The sequence below is a fragment of the Salmo salar genome, chromosome 02 (assembly GCF_965601325.2).
Source record: "Salmo salar chromosome 02, fSalSal1, whole genome shotgun sequence".
Lineage (NCBI taxonomy): Eukaryota > Metazoa > Chordata > Actinopteri > Salmoniformes > Salmonidae > Salmo > Salmo salar.
The window spans coordinates 73297600-73305889 of NC_138292.1; the positions used below are offsets into that span (position 1 = coordinate 73297600).

General features: G+C 42.9%; 1 pseudogene across 1 annotated transcript in view; it reads right to left on the bottom strand.

Moving 5' to 3' along the window:
• LOC106591734 (uncharacterized) overlaps positions 1-8025 on the bottom strand; it is a 30125-nt pseudogene extending 22100 nt beyond the window's left edge. Inside the window, exon 1 of the transcript XR_006762325.2 lies at positions 7869-8025. The product of XR_006762325.2 is annotated as an uncharacterized LOC106591734 (transcript). The remainder of the gene's footprint in view (positions 1-7868) is intronic.
• Positions 8026-8290: the final 265 nt, after the last annotated feature.

Here is an 8290-nt window from a genome sequence, read left to right on the forward strand (position 1 = left end):
AAAGCAATAAACACATACACATAGTGTGTAGGCAGGATAGGAAAAACATATGAATAAAATATAAACTACAGTGAGTAGTTAAAATAAAGTCAGGTCAGCTAGAATAAAATAAGATAAAATACCGAACCGCGATATAAAGTTATAGCATTCACGAATCGGATAGCATAGCGCAGTAGAAACACGAGTAAAGAATAAAATGCCATAGAGCTGCTGGATCCCTAGGAGGCCGCAGTTTAGGGAAAAAAGGATCAGATTACGATAACTAGGAGAGACAGAGAGGGTCTGGGGAAACCCTGAAAAATAGGAACCAGGACTAAAATAGACAGAATAAAATAGGAACGAAGCAATAAGAAGCAATTGGATAAAATAGCGAGCAAATAAATATAAATAGAAAAGAATAGACATTATATAGAATTAAAAAAATAATAATAAATAAATAAAATAAAAAATAAAAGAGGATTTAATAAAGTAAAAGCTGAGGTATAGATAACCCTCAAAATAAATAGGACGCCGGTAGAGACCTTGGGGGCCAGACACCCCTTAAGTAAAGATGAAATAAAGAAAACGTCTGAAAAATGGGAAAAACGCACCAGGGAATTGAACACTAAGTGGCCTGCAGTGGGGACATTGGATGTCTCTGTGTGTGAGGAAATGGACATTTTAATAAAGAACTATAAACCAAACGACAAAAGAAGAAAGCAGGACACTATAGTCTAGTTCCGAATAAACAATGTCCAATCCTGATTAAAGGAAATCAAGGACGCTACATACCATGGGCTACGCAGGACCTGGAAGGGTTGGTTGCCCGGTTGCCGGACCTCCATGAGGGAGCTGGAAAGTGGATCAGAACCTTTGAAGAATTTACAATGGGGAAATTGCTGGCGATGGGCGACATAAGGGCATTGTTGGCAAGGGTAACGAGCGTGCAGAGAATGGGAGAAATCATGCAGGAGGGAGGAATCAACGGCACAGAGTGGGAGGTGTCAAAGGATGGACTGATGTTTGACAGGTATAGGCCTGCCGTCTGGAGGGCCCTAAGGGCAGCATACCCAACAAAAGTGGACCCCAAGGCACTAAGGGGAGAGGCCATTGGAGCTACAGAAAACCCGGCTGCATACCTGCATGGACAATTGAAAAGATGGAGAATGGAAACAGAACAGGATCCGGAGGAAAATGAACTGATGACAACAATGTTCCGGACCTCAGTGGTGGAAGCCATGCCCCAGCCGGAAGGGAACCGACTGGAGGACGTAGTGGGACTTACTTCAAAACCTTACAAAGAATTCTGTGACTATGTAATTCACGCTGTGGAGAAACATAGAAAGGAAGAACAAAAACAAACTGAACAAGGAAAGGACATCCAGAGAAGGCTGGCCCAGTTGCAGCTGGATGAACTGACCAAAGGGAAAAAGAAGAAGATCCAGGCCTCAGTAACCACTCCTGTGCCCGAGATAGGAACAATGGCTGCTGTTTCCCCAGGAGGGCCGCAACCGTTAACCCCCGGCCGGACCCAAGTGCCTGCCCCATTGCCAGTAGCAAATGTGTATGCACAGCCCCCGAATTGGAATGGTGGGAATAGACAACAGAAAAACATACAGGGGGATCAAAGGAGACAACCCAGGACCCCACGGGGGCCGCCTGATGTGTGTTAGGGTTGCTACCAACCAGGACACACCAGACGTGAATGTCCCGCAAACCCGTGGCAGGATCGGACTGGGGATAACACCTACAATAGGCGTCCACCAACAAACAACAGCTCCGGTGGCTGGCAGCCACCTACTAGTGGAAACCAGAATGGCTGGGGCCCTACTGGTGGATGGCAGGGCAACCAAAACCCACCCCCGGGCCCTGTGAACCCATGGTCAGGACCCAATCAGACGTACTAGGGATGCCCGAGAATCCTAAAGGGAGGGTCAGTCCCAATAGTAACCACGAGAGCTGACCAAGAACCTATGCTGCAGGTTCAAATAGAGAATAGAGGCGTACCCATGATGATAGATACTGGAGCCACTTACACGTGTGAGTTCAAATTATGCCTCTCATCTCCCCATGTCTGGTAAATATGCCAAAACAATAGGATTCTCGGGAAATACGCAGCTGATTCCAATGACAGCTCCAGTTCGTCTTACCGCTGATGGCAAGTCAACCACAATTCCAATACTGGTATCAGATCAAACACCGGTTAATCTTTTAGGAAGAGATGCCCCATGCAAAATGGGTATACAAATTAAATGTTCCCCCGACGGGGTGATAATAGAAAAAATAGGACTACAATTGCCAGTGGTAAGCACAGGAGTCATGGCCAACGTATATTGGTTAGGAGGAATTGAGACAGATGTAGACAGAACAGCGAGGAGATGGGGTAAATTTATTCAGGCCCAAATACCTAAAGCCGTTAGAGCAAAATCTGAATATCACTGCACAATGCAATTCGACCCTCATCAGGACCCATTATTAGAACAGCTCTGGGTTATGGGGGCAAATGGTAGAAAAGCACCAATTATGTCCCAATGTATAATCGTTGGAAAACAGGGAGCAGCCATGGATGTGATGGACGGAGATGGATCTGAATTTGTACAGAAATGGTTTAATGTTTCTGACTCTGTCCCTCACATTACATTGCTGGTGAATCAAGGTTTCACATCAAAAGATCTAGGACCCATGATGAGGAAAGATAAAGGAAAAATATGGGACAGAACAGACAATCCATTGATTTTCCATTCCAAAGATAAAGCATTTATCAAGATAGTAACCACTGCAATGATGATTGGCGATCCCAGGGAGATAGAGGTCAGTACAGGCCAACAAGTAGTGATAGGTGAAGGGATAGGGCTAATTAATGAGCTTAGAGAAGAAATGGAAAAAAACATACTTGCCACCACCACCTCATTGGGTTTGCTTATTAATGATGCACATGATCTAGATCATTGTGCAAGGGGGGAGGTGGAAAGACAAATAAAAAAACAAGGTTTTTGGTCTCCTTATCTACAGGCAACAGTAGATGACGTCCTGTCAAAATGTGAAATATGCGCGAAAAACAACATACGTAAAGGCATAACCACGCCCATAGGTCACATACCGGTCCCAGAAGGTCCATTCCGACACATTGTGATGGACTACGTAGATATGATAAAACCTGCTTATGGTAAAAGATACATGTTAGTCATCATAGACAGGTTTAGCAGATGGATAGAAGCAATACCGTCGGCTGATCAAGGAGCAAGCACCGTGATAAAATTCTTATCAAAAGAAGTAATACCTAGGTTTGGTATTCCATCAGAAATCAGCTCAGACGATGGCGCAGCGTTTATACAAAAAGATTTGCCTATCCACAGGGCTTAACTGGGTAGATGCTTTGCCGCCTGCACTAATGAGCAGTCGCATGGAAACTAACAGAAACACGCACTTGTCACCGCATAAAATGCTTACGGGTCGACCCATGCCTGTGCCATCACTAGGGGGACTGTACAAACGTCCCTCTTTAGACATACTAGAAACAGAACTAAAATCATATGTAAAGCACCTAACCAAGATACATGAAGTTATATATTCACAGGAAAAAAAGAAGGAACCGGAGCAGAGACCAGAGGGGCCACGCCAGGTGATACCAGGGGACCTGGTCTACATTCGGGTGTTCCGGAGAAAGTGAGATCAACCAAGGAGAGACGAGCCCAACAGGAGCTGCCGAAGGAGAAACTACTCAAACAGCAGGAGGAGAAACTTCCCAAAGGAGAGAAGAGGGAGACGTTCCAAGGGCCGAAGGGCAAGGGACTTTTACACTCACCCGGTCCCCTTGATGAACAATTGAATAGAAAAATAAAAAATACAAAATAAAAAGAGAGGAACCTGCCAAACAACCAGGTAGGACAAACAAGGTTAGCATTTCAGTCCCACCTCAGATCATAACGGAAACAGGAGAACAAAAATCGGTCGCATTATACAGGGTAAAACCCCTACCTGAAGTCGCATACTGTGGATGGACTCATCATCAGACGAAGGGAGAAGTGATTTGGGATCCAAAAGGATGTGACTTAACAATAATCAAAGAAGAAAATGAATGAGTGCTCAGCATAAATAACATTGAACCCGTTGAAGGAGAAGAATTTATAGTTGAACTGACACGTACAGGACTGACTGAAGGGAGCAGTTCAACCACCATGAAAATCGAATTCACACCGGCACCCAATCTAGAGGTGCTTACAACGACTAGAACCACGACGACTGTGGCAGCTGCTGTAAGCACCACAGTGGTCACCACCAGAGTACCAACTACTACTCTGGGTGAGAAATCCACTATACCTACAACGACACCAAAAGCATCAGAAACAGGAGGGTTCTTTACTGACATTTGGAACTTGTTGACAAAACCCAACAGTCCACCTCAAGAGGACGACGTGGATGAAACAGCAAGTATGTTAGAACCAGAACCGCTCAAGGACAAAACATTGGAAGAAGCGGTAAAGAATGATTGGTATAAATGGGCTAGGTATACGGCGGACAGACATAGAATGGACGATTGTATCTTGTGCAGCACATCACCTTTGTCTGAAGTGTTAATAGTACCTGAACCTGCATCATTTGACAGTTGTGCTAATTGAAAAAATGCTAATTGTAAACCGGGAAAGTACCATATTCCTTTGTGTGACATTGAATGCAGAATGGCCTTGGGTAGTACTAGGGGTAAAACTATGTTAAATGAGACTGTACTGGCTAATAAGGAATGTGCTGCATACAACATTAAAACTGATTTAACTAGACCTCAGATAGACAAAAGTACTGTGGTTAAGGGAAAATATGAATGTTTCTATAACTATGGTATTGGTGGGATTAACTTAGGAAATACAACTGTTAAATGTGACACTATCTGGGTGTTAGAGATTGCGGGGATTCGCAAATTTGATGAGAAAGGATTAATTACCAATAGGAGGGGTTCGTGTGGCCACATCACTCAGGTTGCACCATCTCTTACTATGTTAAAAACCCAAGATAGAGGTATTGCTGATAGCTTTTGGATGTGTGGAAAAAACAAACTTCTGAATGTTCTTCCTGAAGAATGGACTGGATTATGTGCTTTAGTCAGAGCAGTCCAACAGGTTACCATCATCAAAACACCACTGGAGGAGCATGTTAAAACTAGAACTAGGAGGGAGTATGAATCAGTTCCTAGAGTGTACCCTTATTCAATTGGACAACCCAGAGGTGTGCCCAACGAGTTTAAGGCCAGAGATTAGATTAAATCTGGATTTGAATCTATATTTTTGTGGGTAACACCCAATAAGAATTTAGAGTGGATTAATTATATATACTATAACCAACAAAGATTTATTAATTATACTGACTCTGCCTTGACAGCCTTAGGAGAACAGGTAAAGGCCACAAGCCAGATGACATGGCAAAACAGGGAAGCTCTCAACTGGCTCTTAGCAGAGAAGGGGGGAGTTTGTGTAATGTATGGAGATGCTTGTTGTACTTTTATTCCCAACAACACTGCACCTAATGGAACATTTTCCCTAGCTATGAATAAACTTAAAGGGTTAAGAGCAGAAGTAAAGGCGAATGCTGGGTTTGATTCTCATGCCTGGGATTGGTTGGACCTGGCTTTGGGAAAATGGGGTGCTATGTTTACTAGGCTGGCCATTATGATGGGTGGAGGTCTAGTGGCATTGGGCATTTTATTTTGCTGTGTGGTGCCTTTGATTAAATCACTTGTGGTCAAAACCACTGTTAAACAAATGTCAGTACATGGAGCAGACCCTAGACATAAGAGGGGGTCAAGAAAGAAGTTTAAGGAACATATACTGGATCCACCTCTCATAATCAATGCTGTCCCTGGTAACCCTGGACATTATACGGACAAGTATGGAAAACCTTGCAATGCTGTTGGAGGACCCCTTGATTGACCTTTTGGTAATCCTAACTGTCGTCATGGGGTAATTCTTGGGGGAGGTTATGAGTGCCATGATTGGCGTCCTGGTGGGTTTCCTGTGTATGCCAAAGACCCCGATTCGGATGAGATAGTGCTTGTCCATGTACACAAAAAATGTCTGCAACCCAGGCGTTGCAAGTGGAGCTCCAAAGAGGACAATGATGGACATTACCATCATCCTGAACCATTATTCTGTGCAATGTGCCAAAGAGAGGATTGCCCTATATGTGGAAATGAGGAATGTGCCCCTATGATGTAAATTCTGGTATGACTTTGAACAAACCTCAAGTGTATGTTGTATTTTATGTTTGTTTTATGGTTTTCATACATATATAAATGAATGCATTTTCTTTGAAATTCAAGCTAGTTTTGCCTTCCTAAAATGAGGATCATTTATTACACGCTAGGTAACAGAAGGTATTCCGGTTACAAGTGTCTACGAACCATGCCCTTAATCTTCTAGCAGTAATGAGTGTCTCAATTTGGAATGTTGTCTGCAACTTTTATTTTTGCTCACTTAGGCCTTGTTCAGATTCATAGTAAGAATATTAACTTTAATTAGGTCTATTATGTTTATTATTCTTTTAAATTCTTGTTATATTCTTTTTATTATTTTCTATATTCTATCTATACTCTACATAACTGATGCATGCATTATTTTCATATCCATATGAGGAGTCTAGCCCCTACTATGTTAGAGCTAAAAGCTCCATTGGGTTGAAAGAAAAAGGTGGCAGAACGCATAGGGGGTTTTACATCATTTACATAAAGGGTGGACCTAGGTATTGTATGTGCATAAAAGCAGAGCCGGGGCCTAAGGAAGGGAGTTGTTGTTCCGTGGACCGGCTCGGCTTTACTACTCTGTATTAAAGTCTATATTGAATTTACAAGTTCTTGTAAGAAGTGTTACTCTGAAGACAATTTTCCACGACACTCACATAGCAGACAAGGCCTGCTCTATGCCCGGGTGAAACAGATAGGTGGCCAAAGAAGGTTTGCTTTGGTCCCGGGCCATGTGAGGGTAGAAGGGAATGAGAAAGTAGATGCGCTAGCTAAACAGGCCATTAGGAGACAGGAAGTGGAGGTGCCAATGAGCAAGTCAGAGGCTCAGGGAACGATATGGACAGTGGTGGTGCAGAGATGGCAGGAGCAGTGGAACAGTGACACTAAGGGCAGGCATCTACTCATTGTTGACATTTTAGTCATTTAGCAGGCACTTATCTAGAGCGACTTACACAAACAATTAGAGTTAAGTTGCTCAGAGGCAGACAGATTTGTCACCTAGTCGGCTCGGGTTACTGGCCCAATGCTCTAAACCGCTAGGCTACCTGCTGCCCCTATTCCAGGTACAGAGTAAAGTAGGGGAGGATGGTAGGAATGGACAGAAGAGAGGAGGCTATCCAATCAAGGATAAGAGTGGGGCACAGCCAGCTGAATAAGTTATGAAATGTGATAGGAAATCATTCAACAGGAAGATGTGATTACTGCCAGGAAACAGAGACAGTGGAGAATGTACTGATACAGTGTGGGCAGTATGATAGGGAAAGAGAGAGACTGATCCAGTATGAGGTAGAAAGGGGTACAGGAATTGAGTTTGCTAAGCATACTGAGTTGAACATCGTTAGATACAGTCGCAAATATGTATCTTTTGTTTTTCTTCATATAATGAATAATCTGACCTTCAAATAAGTGGAAGTGAACAAGTGTACACTTTGGGAGGAAGGAGAGATGCTTAAGTAATAGGCGTAGATTCCTACGCATGATAAAGTATTACGCTACTTTGCCAAAGAAAAAAAAATCCCAACAAGTTTTACCGTCATGTTTTTTGTCCAGCCGTTTAAACTGAACACAGCAATGTGGAGGATCAAAGATGATGAAAACTACTCCTAGACATTTTATACAACACAGCAGACCTACAATGTTTAAAGGAAACCAGACTTACCGGATTCATCGTGGAAGCTATTGTTTCTTACTAAAGAAAATAAATGTGTAGGCTACAGCGCGGTTACTATGTTGTCACAGTGTTCAGATAAGGATTGGGGGGTTTCCGGCCGCAAGAGAATTCCAGTCTCGATGTTGTAACTGATGCACCCATAGACCAGAGCAATCAAACATCTATTTAAATATCCAAACTCAATTACTTTATGACAACATAACGTCTCACATCTCATGTAGGCTAAACTTACTTCAGAAAGTTCTTGGATAATATTTTACCCCATCTATAAAAGTCGAGTAAAGTCAAGAAACGATCAACAACACCCCTTTCACAAAGAATCCTTTTTTCTGCTATCGTCTTCTTTTACCTGGCAGCAATTTGGAACCGAGTGTCATTTGAGTCCTGATGTTCTCAAGGCTGTTCACTTG